Source organism: Suricata suricatta, chromosome 3 (genome assembly GCF_006229205.1).
Source record: "Suricata suricatta isolate VVHF042 chromosome 3, meerkat_22Aug2017_6uvM2_HiC, whole genome shotgun sequence".
NCBI classification, from domain to species: domain Eukaryota; kingdom Metazoa; phylum Chordata; class Mammalia; order Carnivora; family Herpestidae; genus Suricata; species Suricata suricatta.
The window spans coordinates 138,745,506-138,765,120 of NC_043702.1; the positions used below are offsets into that span (position 1 = coordinate 138,745,506).

The 19,615-nt window shown below is 46.1% G+C and overlaps 1 long non-coding RNA gene across 2 annotated transcripts; it reads left to right on the forward strand.

Annotated features, from left to right (window-relative positions):
• Positions 1–2,291: 2,291 nt before the first annotated feature.
• On the forward strand, positions 2,292–15,070 carry LOC115286705. 2 transcript variants are annotated; one of them, XR_003906224.1, is made up of 3 exons: positions 2,292–2,581; positions 11,062–11,244; positions 14,421–15,070. It is a non-coding gene; the product is annotated as an uncharacterized LOC115286705 (long non-coding RNA). The 2 variants fall into 2 exon arrangements; XR_003906225.1 differs by having other exon boundaries at positions 11,062–11,205.
• Positions 15,071–19,615: the final 4,545 nt, after the last annotated feature.

A 19,615-nucleotide genomic window follows, 5' to 3' on the forward strand; every position in this document is an offset into this window, starting at 1 on the left:
CCAATTTTCAGATTGTTCTGGATTAATATAAAAAGGATCATGAATGTGGTGACTCCTATGAGATTTAGGAATGGCAGGTTAAGAGATATCTGTAAGACTTTTGAAGGCCTCTTCCTAGAAAATCACTTCTCAGTCTCCTGAGCACCTTTGGAGAACACCTTGGGATGAATGCTAGAAATTCTCATCGAGGTCTTCAAGCTCTATGCCAGGCCTGCTTGTGTTCCTTAGTGGAAGTAGAATCAGGTTGCCCTTCCCAATCCTCTCAGTGTTCACAACGAATAGGACAAGGGAAAAGGGAGAGAGAAGGGTTGGAAGGGTGAGGGGGTTGCAAGAAATAGTTGGCATTCGGGAGAGGAGTTATAGTTATAGTTATAGTTATCCTTCATAAGCTATTCTATCTTCTCACCCTAGATCCATGACTAACTACCAACCACTGAAGGATTAAACTCTAACACTATTATTTCCCTACTTAAAATCTTTCCTCCCAAGGTTGTTTGCTGCTGTATTCTTGGTTTATCAAAGTTGGTCCTACCTATATCTTTAAATTCACTTCCCAGCACTTCCTGCCCCACATCATGTGCTCTCTCCTTTCACTGTTTCTGCCATGCTGAATGCTCCCTCAGAATGCTCTTTCCCACCTTCTCCACCTTCCATCTTCTGCTTGTTCTTTAACATAAGTCAGGTGCCGCCATCCCTGATACCCCCTTGAGCTTGGTCTTCCTCCTCTGTTAGCTCTGAGCACCCAGGTAGATCTCTATCATAGTCTTTCTTACAGGACCCTCTAATCACCTCTTCACTTTACTATGGCCCTGACTAGACTGGAGCATGAACTTTTTGAAGGTGAGACTAAGTATTAACCATGATTGTATTTCTGGTGCCTGGCACAATGCCAGGCATTTATAGAAGCTCAATAAATGTTCAACTAATTGATTTGGTATAGGTGGGGGATAGAACTATCCCAACCAACTAGCACTGGTATGGTGCTTAGAATTCACCTGGCTTTGTCTCCAGTTCCCTCCTGGGCACAAACTTAACCTTCTGGGCACTCTCTGACCTGGGCCCTGTGTCCACACTGACTTAAGATTCTCCTCTTCATCTCTCCCTCTTTTGGAAATCTGTTTTCTGTTTAAACCCACTTGGTTCTTTTCCCTTCATGTCTTTGCCCCCGCCCCCATCATTATGTGTGCTGTATTTGGGGTATATGTTGCTGAGTCTATTTCTGCATTACATGAGTATGTTTCCTGTCTCCTCCACTGAGGTCAAAGTTGGACAGATGGCCGTGGCTCTCCACCAAATCCACTGCAGTGCAGCATGCCTAGTGAAAGTTGCCTCCTTAACTGGTCCAAAGCCTGTTTAGGACAATTCACAAACCCTGCATTCTTAGCCATCAGTGGAAGAGGCCAATTTGTACAGCCTTCCCCGTAGCTATTTATTTCCCCTGTAGACCAAGCCCTCTACTGGATCTACGCTGAGCTACTGAATACAGAGATTTCACTACTGTGTCTGGGATGTTTGATGAGGTGGTATGCCATGACCTCAACAAGTTTAGAAAATTAGACAAAACATGATATTTCAACTGGGTTGGAATATCTCCAACTATTACCCAGTATACCTTTTGGGGGAGAAGGAGTAAATATTGAAATTTGGCCTTTCAGGGATTGGGATTCACTAAAACACTAAGTCTGTATGGCATATAGAAAATTCTCCTTATTTGAGGCTGTAACCCTTGCTAATCCCTCTGTAGGGTATATGCTTTCATGGCTTACTTATTTATTTATTTTTAAATAGAGGACTATGTTAAACCACTTTTGTTCTCCTGCAGTGGTCTGCACTTGAGAAATGCTGGCCAAAATCAGGACCACAGGATGGAATGGAAGTGAACTGGCCCACAAAGGAATCAGAAATGTGACCTTGGCCCTATTACCACTCACCCAAGTAGGAAACAGGCCCAGAGACCTGGCAAGACTGGAGCTTGGTGACCGCAAACTTGAGAAAGAGTAGGCTACCCTGCAAATGACCAGTTCCAGGTCCTGATGGCCTCTGGGGCAGTCTGACCCCAGATCCCTGGTGCCCAGCTTCCTCCCAAAAACAATTTCCTATTTAATGTGGTCTTCTCCACTTCTGCAGGTGGGAATAAATCATGCTAAATGCCTTTCAAGCAGTGTGACATGATGGTTAAGAGCAGGGAATTGAGAATTAGCCATACCCAGCTATATCCCAGCACAGCCACCTGGTCGCTATCTGGTCTTGGGCAAGACCTAAACCTCATTTCCTTATTTTGACAAAGGGGATGGTGCTAGCACCTCCTTCATGTGTGTGGCGGGGGATTAAATGAGAAAAGGCATGTAGACGCTTAGCACTGTGCCTGGCTATAGTTGAGTACTCACTCAATGGTAGCTTTTCTTTCTATATTAATGATATTAACAACAGTCATGATAAAAAGTCATATTTAAAATGATTAAGGCAAGACAGGGCCCAGGTCAGCTGCACTCACACGCGGCCACCCCAGTGCCTCCTGCCTGCCTTCTTCCAAGGTGACCCAGCTTGGCGGTGCCAGCTCTGCCCAGGGCTGCTGAGTGAGGTAAGAAATTCGGCCAGGATCAGGCTGCCTGGACATGACCCCTGAGCTGCAGCTGCGGGAGGAGGAGCCCAAGGGGCTGGGGAGAAATGGGGTGTGAGTGGGCTGGCGAGGACTCTGGCGAGGAAGTGGGTTTGTGGTGGGGTGAGGCGGGGTGAGGGAGAGGGGAGGGGCAGAGCTTGAGAAGGTTTAGCCGGAAGGAAGGCAGTTGAGAAAATAATCTACCTTGTGTCTTATTGGCTTCTTGGTAACATTTTCTGGAAATGGAGAATCAGAAAGAAACCAACACAAGGCTTCTGGGGTGTCACAAAATATCAGAAGTCTCTCTCTGACTTTTTGGGGGAGGGTAGTCAGGGGGTGTCTCACTACTGCCCTACCTGCTGCTCCAAAGAGGGAGAAATGGGCTGGGTTTTCAAAAGTGGTCAGGCTGTCAGACCAACATCTAATGTGCCTCTTTTACCCTAGAAGCCTTGTTGCACAACCCAGCGTTATTTCCACAGGCGGCTGAAGTAATTCTGCTCTTGAAATCCTGCCCCATGTGACTTTTTGTTTTCTTGTTTGTTAGCTAAGTGATTAAATAATCATGACAGAACAGTTCCCCAGTTTTGTGGGGCACAGGCCTGAGTGGTCATCAGCAGCTACCACGCATTTCCAGAAAGGCTCACTTGTGTCCGGGTAGTTGGGGCTGGACTAACAGCCTGCAGGCTCCCACCTACAGGGAGAGCCTGATCTAATGTCTTTCCTTCCCCAGCCATCAGTTATCTAACCATGACGCAGCTCGGGACACACCGAATGACCCGCTGGAGCCGTGCCCCATGAAACCTCAAGAAGGTTCTCCTATCACAACAGGAAGCAAAAGTCAAGGGAGAGCAGGATTTCAAAAGCAAGTTTTCTTCAGCATCTTGGAAACACCCACCTGTTCCCCACCCTCCCCTCCATTTCGCCTCTTATCTGGGCTCAACCACTCACTGTTTCAGATCCTTTCTGGACTTTGGTCTCCAAACTGGACTCGGCTTTATTTTGGGGAGGTGCGGCAGAAGTGAAAGATTTAACCAGTCAGTGTATTGGACTCTAAATCTCCTTACCTCCAGTTTATTCCTTGAGATGACGGTTGTTCTGCCCTCCTCTCAAATTTTGCACATTCAAAATCAGCACTTCATCTACATCTTCAAATTCCGCCCCGGTCCCCTCACCTCTATTAACCAATTACCACCATCTGCCCAGTGGTTCAAGTTAATCTCTGATGTGGGCACCTGGGTGGCTCAGTCAGTTAAACCTCCGACTCTTGATTTTGGCTCAGGTTATGATCTCATGGTTCATGAGTTCGAGATCCGTGTCATCCTCTGTCCTGCCCGCACAGATGTTGCTTGGGATTCTCTCTCTCCCTCTCTCTCTGCCCCCGCCTCCCCCCTTTCAAAATAAATAAATAAATAAAAAGTTAATCTCTAACTCACAGCTGCTAGCTTCATAACCAGGCACCAACATATTCAGCTGATTTCTTGATTCAACTGAAATGTCACTCTAGAGGGGCCCCTCATCACAGTCACCCTCACAGGGTCCTCATGCCTCCATAACAATCCACTATCAGACTTCTCAACTCACTCCATCCTGCCCAGCATGTCAAAATTAATTCTCCTGGAATTCAGATTTCATCACTCTTTTCTGCACAGAAGCCCCATCACTGCTTAGAGTCCAGAGTCCAGCCAGACACCCAGCCGGCCATTCTCCACATTCCTCTGGGTTCTGGCCGCCAGCTTCCAGGGCAATCTCCCCACTCCTCCAAAGACACCCACTGCTCCCATCAGGCTGTTTTTCATATTACAGTCTGCTTGGTGTGTGGCAGATGCTAGTACTTGGGCAGGGGGGAGGGAGAGAAGGAAGGAAGAAAGAAGTACTCAGCTTCATCTCCTCCACCAGCTGTTCTGGTCCTTACCACTAGCACCATCTGTGTCTACACCACTCCTTACAAAACTTTTATCATGAAAATTTCCAAACTTACATAAAAACCCCTCATGAGCTCCTTTGTCAGCTTTCAACAGCTATCAAGTGTTGCCATATTGTATTTCATATTTCATCTATTCTCCCTCGATATTTTTTGTGGGGGGGAGGGGTGGGAGAGAAACATTAAATTTTTTTATTTTAATGTTTTATTTATTTTTGATACAGACAGAGATATGAGAGTGGGAGGGGCAGAGACAGAAGGAGACACAGAACCAGAAGCAGGCTCCAGGCTCCAAGCTAGCAATCAGCACAGAGCCTCACGCGGGGCTCGAACCCACAAATGTGATATCTGACCTGAGCCGAAGTCTGAGCCACCCAGACACCCTGGAGAGAACCATTTTAAAGCAAATTCCAGACGTTATGTCAATTTATTCCCAAACATCTCAGCATGCACCTCAAAAAAGGACATTTTTTTTTGCATAGCTACAAAGCCATTCTCACACCTAATACAATTGATAATTCCTTCCTATCATGCATTTCTCAGTCTATATTCAAACTTTTCAAATTGCCTAAAAAATCATTTTTAGAGTTGAGTGTATTTTAATCAGGATTCAAACAACAACATGCTTTCTCATTGTATTTGGCTACGTCTGTGAGTTCTCTTTCAACACCTTTGAAACAGAAAATCCCTCCTCTACTTTTTCCTCCCTGCCACGGACCAAATAAACAAACCAAACAGGTTAGCTGCCCTGTACAATGCCTAACACTCTCCATTTGGCTGATTACTTCCTTGTGGTATCATTGTATCATTTGTGGACCACTCATTTCAACCCTTCATACCTTGCCTTACACTGTCTTTGACCTAGCTTGTGTGTGAGTACGCACTGCTAGCTAGCTACTTCTGGTGAAAGTACAAACTCTCAAAGAAAAAGTGTGTGCGGTGTGTGTGTGTGTGTGTGTGTGTGTGTATCTGTGTATTTGATTTCAGTGTTATGAAGAGTTTTTCACATACCAGATCCTCAATAAATACTTGCTAAATAGCATTTATTAATCACTACTGTCTGCAGAATTGTGGACTAGAGAGAGATACACAGAAAGAGACGGATTCCTAACCATGAAGTTGCCCGTGCTGTTAATTATATAGGACAGTGGTTCTCCAACTTGAACACGCATCGGAATCAACTGGAGAGTTTGTTAAAAACATACATTGGGGTCTCCATTCCCAGAGTTCTGATTCATTAGGTCTGGGATGGGCCTGAGAATTTGTGTTTCTAACGAGCTCCCAGGTGAGGCTGCCAGTCCAAGGACCAAACTTTGAGAACCACTAATATCAGATGTGAGCCTCAGCAAGTCTTCCACAGTCGGCGGTGCCCAGGCCTTTTATGCAGTTTTGATTCCCAAGGCTGCCCATTTCTGAGGATCAGGGTGTGAGCTGACTGGTCTAAAACCTGCAGTGACGAGGAGCTACTCTGAAGACACGTGTGGTGGAGAGGGGTGAGGTGAGGCAGCCTGACTGTAGGGCAGAGGAGTGGCTTCCTCACATGGAGGAAGGGGTCAGCTAGGTTCTGTGAGTCACAGGAAGTCAGAGAGGAGTGACAGGCAGCTAGGGGCCTGTCTGGATCTTAAAAGCTTCAAGTCAGGGTCTCTGAGTATAAAGCGTGTGCCTGCAGCTTTGCCCTGTGTTGGGGTTCACAGCAGCCCCAGGATTGCCACAGGCAGGACCCAGCTGAGGTTTTTGCTACGCCTCTGGCTCCAGTGTTCCATCCAGATATGGAAGGAAAATATGCCTTTTGGAAGGAGTGGGAACAATGAAAAAAATGGAAAGTCTTTTAAGAGCATCCTAGACTCAGAGTGACTAAATAAAAAACCTTATTATCTTGCTCAACACACTCAACTAGGCTTTCCCCTATCCCAGGCTTATGTCTTTCCCTGCAGATAGTAGCTAGCTATTTCTTGGTGTTTTCCTTTTGATAATTCCTGCTCCTTCAGCTTCCTATCCTCTACCTCAGTCTTGGGAAGACAGACTCCCTTATCTACCTCTTCAGTGTGGACATTCACCCTGTTCTAGACTTGGTCCTCATTTATTCTCACTATATATACTCTCCCAGAGAAACACTAGCTACTTCTATTTTTAAATTTTTTTAAATATTTATTTATTTTTAAGAGACAAACAGACAAAGCATGAGTGGGAGAGGCTCAGAGAGAGACACACACATAGAATCTGAAGCAGGCTCCAGGCTCTGAGCTGTCAGCACAGAGCCCAATGCGGGGCTTGAACCCTTGGACTTTGAGATCATGATGTGAGCCACAGTCAGATGCTTAACCGACTGAGCCACCCAGGCTCCCCACTAGCTAATTTTTTAGCTTCAGCTTTCCACCCATATGTTCATGGCTTTTCCCAAAATATTTGCAGCCCAGGCTACTCTCTTGAGCTCCAGACCATAACTCCAACCTCCTGCTAGAGATCTCCACAGGTAGCATGCTCAAAGTATCTAATCTCACTTATTTTCTCCATCTCAACATTTATTCCTCCCTCTGGCCTTGGACCCCTTCATCCAAGATGGGGTTACCATCTTCTGAGTTGTTCAAGCTTGAAATCAGATAGTTTCTCTTCAATTCTTCTCTTTCCTTGCCCTCCTGCTATCTAATTGTTCACAGGCCCCATATTTTCACTCCTGAAATATCTTTATAATTCATATCCTCCTTGTAACCTCCCCTGCCTTTGACGTAGTTTCAATCCTCACTATCTCTTTCCTGAATCATTGCTAACTAAGCACTGCGTGTTTACTATGCGCCAGGAACGGTGCTCAAACACTTTGATACCTTCTCTGAATTAAATACAAGCTAATAACATCTTTGTTTTTCAGACAAGAAAATCAAAGGCTTAAAGATATTAAGAAACTTGTCCAAGGTCCCCTGCTCACTGGTACATGTCCTGCACCATGCTGGGTGCATATTAGAATCAACTGGGGAGGGCACCTGGGAGGCTCAGTTTTTTGGGCAGCTGACTTCAGCTCAGGTCATGATCTCACATTTCATAGGTTTGAGACCCACGTAGGGCTCTGTGCTGACAGCTCAGAGCCTAGATCCTGCTTCAGATTCTGTGTCTCACTCTCTCTCAGTCCCTCCTCCCACACTTGTGCTCGGTCTCTGTCTCTGTCTCTCTCTCTCAAAAATAAATATTAAAAAAATTTCAAAAAGAGAATCAACTGGAGAGATCTTAAAGCCTGTCATGTACCCCATCTGTGCTCCAGACCAGTTGAACCAAAACACTATCTACTTCTATAGCTTCAACTTTCTGCCCACATGTTCATGGCTGTCCCCAAAATATCTCCAGCCCAGACCTGTTTCTTAAGCTCCAGGCTATCTCCTCAGATGGCGCGCCTGGGCAGTCAGAGCTGAGAACCACTGCTTTACTGCCTCTGTGCATAACTACCTTCCTTGCTTCCCATCCTGCCCCACCTCAAACCTTCCTCCAGCATGCTGTCTCCTGTCTTTTAAAAACACCAGCCATGATCACACTACTCTAGTGGCTCCCCTGTGCTGATACAATGAAGCGGATACTTCTCAGCAGAGCATCTTTACCCCCAAGGTCTGAATTCTCATCTGTGAGTCTCCTTCCCTTACTCTCTACCTGCAGCCACACCACACACTTGAGATTTCTAGTACTTTGCACCTGCTATTTGCTCAGCTTGAAGTGGCCTTTCCTGCTTTTCTCTTCCCCACCTTAACTCTCTAGCAAACAGCTTCTTTTTCCTTTTTTGAGACGCAGTTAAAATGTCACCTCTATAACTTCCCTGTGTAGTATTAATGGCTTACCCTTTGTTCTCTTTGTAATTGGCCTCATTACTCTGAGCTGCGATGATTTATTTACACCGTGTCTCCTTCAAAGCCTTTGAGTCTCAAGAAGATCTGTGTCTTGTTCATATTTTTGCCCCCATGATCTAGCCCATGTTAGGCACTCAGGAAATGTTGAATGAATGAATGAACTTCAAGACTCTTGACAGCTTTTGCTGACTTCCATTGTTGAGCTACAGGGTGGAGAGCAGACTCCTTGAGTCCGATGAGTCCAAATCTAGGTTCTGCCCCCTTACGAGCTGTGTGGCCACTCCCCAGATGCTAACTTTATTTACCCTGTCTATGACTTAGTCTCCTCATCTGTGAAATGGGGATTCTGATTGTGCCCACAACTTAGAATGGCTCTGGGTTAAATGAGATTAGTCCATAACACTCAGTAAGGTCCATTATTATTATGTGCTTAGAAAACAGCTTTCTATTACCAGTTATAAAAAAATCACATCTATATGTGTGCATGTGTGTATGTAAATGTACATGTGTGTGTTTGTGTATGTGTGTGTGTGTGTGTGTGTGTGTGTGTATATATATATATAGAGAGAGAGAGAATATAGATATAGATATCTTCATCTATATAAAGAGAGAGACATGGAAGAATGTTCACTAAGGTGATATAGAGTAGTTTTTTTCTACTTACATTTTATTTATTGTTAGACTGTTTTACAATAAATATTGATTTCTGTATATACTTAGCCACTTTAGTTCCCCAAATACAGCCGCACACACACACACATACAAACACTCTAACCTATAATAATGCATATACAAACCCCACGAACTCACACATAAAACACACAAACATGCATACTCCCTCAGGGAGCAGAAACTCTGAGTCCAGATGTGACCCAGCCTCAGGGACATTGAGAACGTGCCTGTGCAGAGAACGTGTGGACCTCAGGCCATCTCTGGCTCTCGGCCAGTAGGGAAGGCAGGCCCGCTGCCAGCTCTGGAGCCAGGAAGTGACATTCCTATTCATCCAAGCCTTCAAGTAAACACCCAACCTGGGTGTCTGGAGACAGCCCATCGCCGCTGCCCCCCCCCCCCCATGAAATGTTGGCCTTTGTAGGCACAGGCTGGCTGCACTAGTTTGTTTCTCAGGGTGGAGGAGTGAGGTGAGGAGTAGAGGTCTCCAGCCCTCAGCACAGCACACAAAAGGCAGTTGGGAAGTTTCTAGAATAGAAAGGAACTAACTGCTGTCAGAAAAATGATTTATTTTTATTCCTGAAAGTTTAGGAAATGCAAGAGGAACTGGACGGAAGGAGCTCCCTTCTACACTTTAATTGGAAGTTCTTTATTTTTCCCCAGAAAGAGAAAACTTGTAGTGACTTCTGAACTGGCTTCGATGGTTAGGCCTCAGGCTTACTGGAGTTTACAGTAGCAACTATATGATCACAGTCGGCCTGCTGGCATGTATTGTGACCAAGAGTAAGCCAGTGGGTGTCACATAGCCTCCAGAAATCAAACTTGCTTTCCCATTGTAGGGAGCAAACGATGCCAAGTGTTAGGGCAGAAATGAGGGAGATTTCTGGACCTGTGAACCATCCCTGACCTTTGGAGAAGGACCTGGAGAGATTAGCAGTAAATAGAACAGAGCTTTGTCCAGGGTTGAAGACTCACACAGATGGGCCCTGCTGCCCGGCCCCAGGTCTACATTAAGTTTACAGCCAGCACAGGTCACAGGGTCAAGGAGCTCCTATGGCAAAGAAGAGGGAATTCCTAATTCCCTAAAAAGATGTGATCTCTACCCTCAGAAGTTTATGCTGTAATTGGGGAAATTAGGTGGGCACTCATGAAATAATAGGAAAAAAAGTCTCCTTCGATCTTCTTCAACCTTCTGTCTTTAGCACTGGAGACCCTACGTACTGAAGAAGTTTACAGAAATATACAACTGACCAGGCCTACCACATACAGCCACAGAGGTCCTACCACGTACAATCTATACAACCAGATCTCCTTCAACACTTGCATAACACTAATGATCCCAATCATCACCAGCCAAAAGAGGAAGCAACATTACATTACTATCCAAAATTTTACCTACTTGTGACTCTGGTGAATGAGGACCCCAGCCCCTCCTTTACCACCCCCAAGTTTCCCAGTTCTTTTGTTCATGTGTTCTCTCCTTCCTCCCTCCCTTGCTTTTTTCCTTCCTCCTTTCCTTCCCTCCCTTTAAAATTTAGCATTTTAAAGTGCTCAGTTTTAGGGGCACCTGGCTGGCTCAGTCAGTTAAGCAACTGGCTCTTGATCTCGGCTCACGTCATGATCTCTGGGTTCATGGGTTTGAGCTCCATGAGCTTGGGATTCTCTCTCTCCCTCTCTCTCTGTTCCTTCCCCGTTTATGGTCTCTCTCTCTCTCTCTCTCAAAATAAATAAACTTTAAAAAGTACACAGTTTAGTGGATTTTAGTATATTCACAAGGTTTTGCAAACATCATCACTAATTCCAGAACATTGCCATCACTGCAAAAGCAACTCTATCCATTAAGCAGTAACTCTTGTTCTTCTCTTGCTCCAGCCCCTGGCAACCACTAATCTACTTTCAGTCTGAATGGATTTGCCTGTTCTGGACATTTCCCGTAAATGGAATCACACACTATGTAGGCTTTTGGGTCTGGCTTCTTTCATTTAGCGTGTCTACAGGGTTCATCCGTGTTGTAGTATGTATCAATACTTCATTACTTTTCTCAGGTTTTTCTGGGCCTCCCAGATGGTGGTTCCCACGTGCTTGGGCACAGGTCTGCTCATGGACATCTGCTCTCCAGAAGCCACTTGGGAGAAGTGCCTCACAGCTGCTGCCTCTGCCCAGTTTGCAGATGCTGCCTCCCGTCTCGGGTTCGTCTTCCAGCATTCTTCAGATTGGAAAGCCCTAAGGTGTCAAATGATATTCAGTTCCTATCAGGTCCTTCCCCCCACACACACTGGAACTATGTCCTGTGCAGACTTGGGGACATGGCCTCCCTCTCTGCCTGAGGGCTGCCCCTGTTCCTGGGCCTTTTGGAAGGCCCCGCCTTCAGCTTGTGAGGACAGACTTCCCTGGTGCCTGAGGGAGGGCCTGGTCTTCTCCCGCATCTCTCTCGTTCCCTCCCATACTCCAGACCAGGGTAGGAGCCCAGAGCAAAACAAACACATCCTAAAACAAGAATTGATGTGCAGGTGACTTTTAAGGCTGTGTTTCCAGGAAAAACCAGTAGGGGTGTGGGAAAGTAGTGTGGGGAATAACTGGAAGCCAAGAAGGAACTGTATCAAGTGAAGCCCCACAGAACGTAACCTGAGCACAGTCTCACCAGGGACCAACAGTGCACATCAGCCCTTGGAGTCAGGTGCTTGTACCCTGCACCTGTCAGTCACTGGTTGAGGGCTCTTCCTTGGGTGGTACAGTCCAGGCCCTTTAGCTCACAGGGTCCCCTGGCAAAGGACATTCTGACAGGCTAAGGGCAGCCCTTTGACATAGACATGCAGGTGTTGGCTGTTTAAGAAGTGAAAGAAGATGGGCTCAGCTACATTCTCTCTCTTTTTTGGGGGTTTTATTTTATTTTTATTTAAGAGAGAGAGAGAGAGACAGAGACAGAGAATCCCAAGCAGGCTCCACTCTCAGTGTCGAGCCCAACTTGGAGCTCGATTTCACAAACTGTGAGATCATGACCCGAACTTAAATCAAGAGTCGGATGCTCAACAGACTGAGCTGTCCAGGTGCCCTAAATGGCTTTGGCTTTTTAAAAAATTAGATTTTATTTGTTTTGACAAAGACAGAGAATGTGAGTGGGGGAGGGATAGAGAGAGAGAGACAGAGGATCCGATGTGGGCCCCACCATGCTGACAGCAGTAAGCCTGATGCAGGAGCTCGAACTCACAAACCATGGGATCATGCCCTGCAGAAATCAACAGTTGGATGCTTAGCAAACTGAGCCATCCAGGTGCTCTTGGCTTTGGCTTTTTAAAAGGAATTTCAGGCAACTGAAGAGAAGAGTTTTCAAAGAGTGAGGCCAAGAAGTTTCCTGAGTCCTTAGTGAGTTCTGAATCTCAGTGGGAAGTCACCATGACCCCAGACCTGGCCTGTGCCAGGTTAACCCTGTCAAGCAGGAGCCTGAGCAGACCTTTCAGGGAATAGCACAACTACTCAGGAAAGGTCCACCAGGGCCCCCAGCGGAATTAAGAGGTAAGGAAAGAAGGCAAAGAGAGGATATAAGAAAGGGCAAGAGGAAAATGGAGGAAAGTAGACAAGAGAAGGTGGAGGGTAGGTAACATATAAGGAAGTCAGCGGTAAAGGATAGAGAGGAGACAGAGGTGGCCATGCTGGAGGGTGACAGGCACCATTGGCAGCTTCCCTTGTGATGTTTACAACCTAGGCTTCTGGACACTGGTGCTGTGATGGAGGCCACATTTGCCACATCCTTGTCACAGCCTTGCTCTCAACCCTCCAGCTATCTTCCCAAATTATTCCAGAGGGATAAACGTCCAGGAAGGTCTCCTTGGCAATCTGACCTTGACCCCCACAGACCTCCCACAGGCTTTGGGCCGAAGGTGGCCAGGAGAACCAGGAAGCAGAAGCCCTGACCCGGCCGGCAGACAGAGGGCCCTCAGTGAGTGTGCCAGCCTGTAAATTGTCCTTTTGTTTCACGGGCTTTACCGAACATGGTTTTATTTCATGTGACTGTGCTATTTCAGGAGGAGTAAATATTGCCGGCAGTCTGCTTAAAAAGGCCAATGACCTGAAATGTTTTTTTTTCTCCTTTTCTTTTCCATTTGAATTATCTCCAAAAGACAGGTCTGCCCAAGCATTGTGCCATTTTAATTCATTTGCTTTTACTGCTAACTTTCCCTTTCTGTCTTGTGATTTGTTGAGGTGGCAAACAAAGGGAGAAAAGAGAAGGGGATAAAGATACAGGCAGTGATCTAGGCCCAAGAAAAGAAGGGAGACACCCAGAGTGCAACCTGGAAGAGGGCAGGGAGCCATAGGCCCTCTGCTGCCTTTGCTGTTTCCGGAACTTGTGTTTGACCTATAATTATAGCCTCTCTCCTCTGATTTCCTCTGTGAAAATAGCAACATTCAGACTAAGCACAGAATAGAAAAGAGCCCCACATAAAGGATCAGGGATTTATAAATACAGTTAAAATTACAGGATTGTTACCCCCACGGTTCAGTTGTCTAAGAGTGGGTTGGGAAAGGGGGAATGCAGTTCTTGACACTTGTTTTGGGTCCTAAAATGCCCATGTGTGCCTATTTGGGGGGCCCTGTCAAGGAGAGATTTGCTATAGGTCTTCTTTTTCCCCCTCTAGATGTCAATCATCGTAAGAATGGATGTCCCTGCCAGGCACCTCCCACTCACAGGGGTTCTATTTTGACTTCTTAAGGATTCTAACTCACCATCTGATTGTTCAGGTTCTTCTCAACTCATTATCTCTAGGGAGGGGGAACAGGAAATCTCCCTCTCAGCAAAAACCTCCTAGTTTTCTGCACCTTTCCTCCCAAACACCGCATTCATGTTGGTATTGTCATGTTCTTATATGACCCAGCACCCTACCCATAGCTTACCCACACTGATCCTCCCATGAGGATCTCTTAACTTGGAACAAGCGAGAGGTCACCAGGGAAGTTCGTCTCTGGTGACGGAGACTGTCAGATGGCAATATGGCCATGGAAAGTGGAGTAGCCTGTTGCCATGAAAGAGGGTGAAGCAACCATGAATGAGAAACGGAGGCCAGAGGGAGAGACAAAGGCCGGCCTGGTACTGAAATCTTTGATTCTCATGGTTTCTGAGGCCTAGCTCCATGTACCCCTGATCTTTGCATAGTTTAGATACTGAACCTTTCTTTGAATTCCATGAGCTGATTCATTCCTCTTTCACTTCAACTAGTTCAAGTGGGATTTTTTGATGTGTGCAACCAAAAGTCTTGACTAATGTGATAGAGCTAATGCCAATAATTCTCTAGGGAAGTTGATGAAGCAATATTATCAGTGCAGCTTCTCAAAACTAGTTTCACCAAAGACTAATAACAATGTCTATATGATGCTGACTTTGAATCACTGTCACTGCTCTACTTTCCAGAAAGATAAGCCTTGAGAAGAAGAGTGAAAATACCCCAGGCGGTATTCATGACCCAGCTACTGAAGAAGAGGAAGGAATCTGGGGACCAGACTTGTGGCCAGGCCTCTGCATTCATGTGTAACCACACATGAGCTTTCCAGAAGAGAGCGCCAGAATGATCTTCCTATTACTCACACGCACAATGTCTTAGAGCTCTCGCTATGGGATCTACAGTAAGTTAACCCAACATCCCACATCTGCCTCTTAGTAGAGCCAAAGAATAGTTACTGATCTTGGTCAGTGTAACAGCTGACTCTACGCTCAGAGTTGTCACCTCCACACTAAATGACTACAGTCCCCTCTCTGTGTCTATGGGGCAAATATGATGGTGTAGAATATGCCCTAGGTTAGGCATCTGAGCACCTGGATTCCAGCTGAGTTTTTGCTACCAGGCATTTAGAAGCTAAGTCTTGGGTTCAGTTTCTTCATCAGCCAAATAAGGGATCGGGCTAGCTCATCTCTAAACTCCCTTCTTACTCTCATGAACCATTCCTCAAAGGTAAATTCCTAGCCTAGAATCATTCTCCACAATGAATCCTATTTGCTTTCCACCAAAAACAGGAGGGACAAAAAGGAGAGGGAACAAGAAATTCAGACATGTTGTTTTCTCATGTTTAGGGTAAGATGAATCATTTTTACAAATTAAGGTTATTTCAACATTTGATTTGATTTTTGAAATAACAAGTTTATTACACAAGAAATACAAGTTTACTATAGAAAATGTAGATATAAATAAGTAAAAAGGAAAGAATTTAACCTGTAATCCTTCCTATCAAAGATAGCCTCAATATTTTGTGTGTATAAATGATTTTTTTTCTGTACTCAAACACACAACTTTTAATGAAAATAGGATCAGAGTATCCATTTTGCTTTTCAAGTGGATCTTGACATACAGAAAACATCTTTCCATGTTAATAACTATACTTACAGAGCAGTGATTTTTATAGCTATATGGTAATCTGTTGTTTGGGTGTTTCTTAATTTATTCAACCAGTCCCCTATACTTTGTGCATATATATATATATACACTTTGTGTGTGTGTGTGTGTGTGTGTGTGTGTGTGTGTGTGTGTGTGTATTTAAAGACCTGAGTTAGCAGACAGTACACCAATCCGATAAAGGATGCAGAGCTGCCTGCCACACCCTTCCTTGTGGGTTCATGTGTTAGTCAAGCTCTTTCCCGCTGCAGGGAACCATCTGAGTCCTCTGTACCATGTGACCTCCCACCACGCTGTCACAACTGATTGGACTGGCATTCTCTCCTCCGCAAAGGCAGCCATCTGGAGGCTGCCCAAAAGCCTATGAGGGGCCTGGCAGGCGTCCTGTGCCCTGAGAGGGATTCCTTTCCTGGGTGGTGCTGAACAAACCAAGCAGATTCTCCCTCAGGGGAGCGAAGGCGAAACCTCTGAGCAACCTCCGTGGGGGGTAGGGGAGGGGCAGGCATGGGGATGGATCCCTGGGACAAACCTCAGGCACTGAAATAACCAGTGGATTTCCTACAAGCTGGGAGAAGAGGGAATCTCTTCCTGTGTGATTTCTGGGGTTCACCCTCCCTGGCTCCAGGTAGCTTACTAAGGAGGGGGAGGGTGTGGTGTCTGGAGACCGAGAGCCCGGGCTTGGATCCTGGCTCCGTACTTCTTACCTGTGTGATCTTAGGCTAGTCCCTTAGCCTCCCTGTTCTTGAGTTTCCCCATGTGGAAAATAAGGACAATAAGGCCTACTACAAAAGGTTGCTGTGAAACTAAATGAATTAATATATGTAAAAGGCTTTAGAGAAGTGCCAAGTACACAGGAGATGCTATTCTGATCATGCCTCTGCCAGTATGGTCTGCTCTACCTAGAATCTCAGGAAGTTAGGACTCTTACAGGTCACTGATATCTGCAAGGACACACTGATGACTTCAAATGTCCTGCTATTATTAGTTTACTCTTAAAAAACTTTTTTTTGTTGATGTTTATTTTTTGAGAGAGAGAGGGAAACAAAGCACAAGCAGGGGAGGGGCAGAGAGAGAGTGAAACACAGAATCCAAAGCAGGCTCCAGGCTCTGAACTGTCAGCACAGAGCCCGACCCTGGGCTCCCTCTCATGGACTGGGAGTTCATGACCTGAGCCAAAGTCGGAGGCTTAACTGACTGAACCACCCAGGCGCCCCTAGTTTACTCTTGAAGTACTTCTGTTCCTTCCACCAGATTCCTAATGTACTTAAGGGCTTGAGTTGTACCTTAGTTTCCACTGTGCCCTCCACGGTGCCTTGTGCAGGGTAAGTGCCCAACACATGCTTGATTCTGCCATTTGGTGAGAGAGTGTTTCCCTTGCAGCACCAGCACAGCCAGCTTGGACCAGCACAGTGGTTGGCTGGGCCAGCAGCCCAGCTCCCCCTCCCCCACGGCAGCCTTCCCCAGGCCCTTCTCCCTGGCTGGCAGAGCACCAGCAGCCCTGCTGGCGAATGGATGCTTAGCGCTCCGTGCAGAGCCGAATTCTTGAGACTGGAAGTTGTAGCCTACTTCAGTTTGCAGACTTAGAAACCCATCCCTGCCTAAGTAAACCCAGAGCCTCCCTGACATGTGCCAGAGCTGACAACATATAGGGTTACACAGGCGCCTGGGTGGCTCAGTCAGTTAAGTGTCCCACTCTTGATTTAAGCTCAGGTCATGATCTCATGGTTTCTGGGTTAAGCCCTGAATCAGGCTTCATGCTGATATTGCAGAGCCTGCTTGGGATTCTCTCTCTCCTGCTCTCTCTCTTCCCTTCCCCCACTCATGCTCACGCGCGCGCTCTCTCTCTCTCTCTGAAAATAAATTTGAATAAATAAATATATGGAATCTGTTTTGCAGACTCCTCTCTTCAGGGAAGCAGCAAACCTGCATGCTTCCTGAGAGGGCCCCCAAGTCACACACTAGTTTCTCTCTCGGGGCTGTCCCTGAGGCTAGAGCCTGGGCGAAGTATGGATGAAGGCAGTGAAGGTTGCTGGTCCTTCTCAGGGCTTTGGTTTCCTCTGGACCCATCTGTTCACCTATTTGGACCACCAAACACGGGCCTTCAGTATCAGATTGCGGAACAGTCCCTGAAGCTTCAGTTTCCTATCACCCGGACGGGGGCTCAGCGGAGCAGGACAACTAGAAAGGAAGGAATTTCAGCGGACAGGCAGCAATTTCAGTACTAAAAGCATCAGGAGTTACTGGGCAGGACTCTGGGCCAGCATTATGCTGGGTGTGTTATGTCATGTTAATAACAATAATAGTAACAGCTGACACATATAATTACCACCTGCCAATTACTATTCCAAGCATCTTATACTTCTTAGCTCACTTAACCATTACCCCAAGTCATTGGAGTAGATGGTATTATTATCTCCATTTTACAGATGAGGAAACAGAGGCACAGAGAAGTAACTTGCTTGAGTTCCCACAGCTACTCAGTGACACACCTGGACATGTACCTAATCCCTATGCAAAAGCTTTTTGATTAATGTTTAAGTATGATCATGTATGCATGCACACATTTCATTCTCACTGGAACTCTGTAATGGCTTAGAGGTTAATGTGGGCCCATTTTGTGGAATGGAAAATCAAAGCCCAGAGAGAAACATGTTCGGGTCACATAAGTAACAAGTGGTGGATTTCACACCTGGCTTGTCTGGCTCCATGACACCGAGACACAGAGATGACCACATAAAAGGACAGGAGAATACTTAGTGGCCTTGGGAAAGGAGGCCATTGGAGACCACAAAGAATTAGGGATGTGTAAATTGGCTCTGCTGGAAATCACAGCAGGCACAGCAAAGGAACCAGACCTCTGACTGCCTGGTTCTTTGCTGGTTTCCAGCCATACCAACTACCTAGATGGGTGAGACCCACTGTGATTTAAGACCCACTGTGGCATGCCTTTTAGAAAGGTGAGCCCAGCAGAGCTGAAAACCGGCTCTAAATGCAGCCAAATCTCCAAATGGAAAATTCTCAAAGCTTTTCTCACACTCTATACTCACTTTTTTTTTAAATGTTTATTTATTATTGAGACAGAGAGAAGCAGAGCATGAGTAGGGGAGGGGCAGAGAAGAGGGGGCTGGAAGAGACACAGAATCTGAAGAAGGCTCCAGACTCTGAGCTGTCAACACAGAGCCCAACGCGGGGCTCGAGCTCACAAACAGCGAGATCATGACCTGAGCCAAAGTCAAATGCTTAACGACAGAGCCACCCAGGTGCCCCTATACTCACTTTCTAAGCCAGCTAATTTTTTTCCCCTTTTCCCTCTCCCTGATGAGTTTGTTCAGCCCCCACTTCAAACTATCTCTGGCTCAAGAAAATTAAGATTCTAGAATCCCAGAACCGGAGCGAACCTTAGCAATGATCTAAAACCTTGTCAAGGCTACTTAAAACAAACTACTGCTTCCTATTGTGTGTTTAAACTATTTCTTCCTGAGGAAGAAGATTTGCCCCTTGTTAATGAGACTGAGAAACTGGCTAGTGGCAGAGCTATTTCAGGCACTTACCTGGAATCGTACAAAGGAGGCTGATGCTAATGCTGCCTCCCAGAAGATAGATCTGCCTGCCAACCCTCTACTGGGGGCCCAGTGGCACCAAGGTCCTCAATGGGGAAGGCCAACGGGTCTAACCCACCTTTTCCAAATCAGAAGGAGGTCTAGGGAGGGCACCAGGAACACAGAAATAAATAGGATCTATTAAGAAATTCACAGATGAAGGGCACCTGGGTGGCTCAGTCAGTTAAGCAGCTCGGGTCATGATCTCGTGGTTTGTGAGTTCGACTCCTGTGTCAGGCTCTGTGCTGACAACTCAGAGCCTGGAGCCTACTTCAGACTCTTTCCCTTGGTCTCTGCCCCTCCCCTGCTTGCGCTCTGTCTCCCTCTCTCTCTAAAAAAATGAATAAACATTAAACAAAACAAATGAAGTTAAAGAAATTCACAAATGCGTAATGATAATACCATGAGATTGTGTTAACAGATACTTGTAAGCAGTTTTTGGCAAGCACTCAAACCAGAAACTATTAGCACCTGCAGGCATTGGGAGACCTCACCAAGGAAGAGACCCAGGAAAAGAACTGAGGTCTAGAAAGACTGCAGGCGTGAGGCAGTAGAGCTTCTCGGCTGAAGGTAGTGGCCCTGGCTTGGCAATCCGACTTTGCCCTTTCTGGCTGTGGGAC